The sequence below is a fragment of the Anguilla rostrata genome, chromosome 15, assembly GCF_018555375.3.
Source record: "Anguilla rostrata isolate EN2019 chromosome 15, ASM1855537v3, whole genome shotgun sequence".
Taxonomy (NCBI): domain Eukaryota; kingdom Metazoa; phylum Chordata; class Actinopteri; order Anguilliformes; family Anguillidae; genus Anguilla; species Anguilla rostrata.
In genome coordinates, this window is record NC_057947.1 from 3,583,364 (window position 1) to 3,584,577 (window position 1,214).

A 1,214-nucleotide genomic window follows, 5' to 3' on the forward strand; every position below is an offset into this window, starting at 1 on the left:
GATGACAAAGTCCAGCGTTTTTTTAAATATTTTAGTTGGCTAGAACGAGGCTTGGATCGGCTTACTGGCTTTGTAGTTAAATCTGATTCGTCCAGCTTTTATTTTACGCAGGATACTCACTAAAGAGGAAGGCTTCGGGCGTTTTGTACGGTATGCACGGGTTCGTTTTTAGCAACGGTGGGCCTATACAGTTTGCGAGCAGTGAATGCCGTCACAGAGGCACTGAGTGTTAAAATTATTTCATGAAGCTTTGATAAGCACTCCTGACAGGACCTGTCAACAGATTCTCTTGATGTGAAATTTACCCTAGTAAATCAATCATGTAATTCACAGGGCAGAAGAGTTGGTCCAAAGCATGCAAAGCGTAAAATGTACCGCCTTATCGCCTTTTTTAGTGAAGACAATATATAGAGGAAATATAACTGGATACCCTACTAACAAAATGTGGTTGTGGCGACGTAGCCTACTATTAACGTCCTCTATTGGTCTTGTAACGTGCGCTTTACGTTTCAATTTACGTAGTATTAACATTAAAATGTAAGACCAGCGCCCCGTCGCTGCGACGTCGCAAAACAACGTTGTGGATACGTAACAATTACGTCCTTACAACTTTACTTTTGCCAATGTAATAGAATAACCTTACCCCGACGATGTGATTACCTCGCCAGGCAGTCATCCGTAACGTTATAGATTTACGTCGCTGACACGTTGTTTAAACTTCTTTATTACGTTATTTACCTATCCACAACGTTGCTGATTGGTCACTTACTTACTAAACCCTGACCATACATTTAGATTTTGTGTATTAAAAAAAGGTATATCATGGTGTTGTAATTTTGATCTCAATTCTATCCTACCAATGAAATGCCATTGCTTCTGTAATTCATATCTTCAAAATTTATTTTCAAAGATACTCAGTGCAGCAATAAAAAATGTACACACGTCAAGCCCAAATAGAATAGAAAGCCTTTATTGTCATTGTATAGAATACCATTGAGATCAGGTTCAAGTTACATTTCTTGGTAGGCAATATGTGCTGAAGCAAGCACAATTATGGTACAGATGATGAGACAAACATACAGAACTAGATACAAATACAACATAAAAAGGGTGACTTTCACTAGTGCAATGTCCATAGCAGGTCCCCCAAAGCATATGTGCTAGTATAATATACAGTACCTCCTCATCACCATAATCACTTCCACCACCATCAT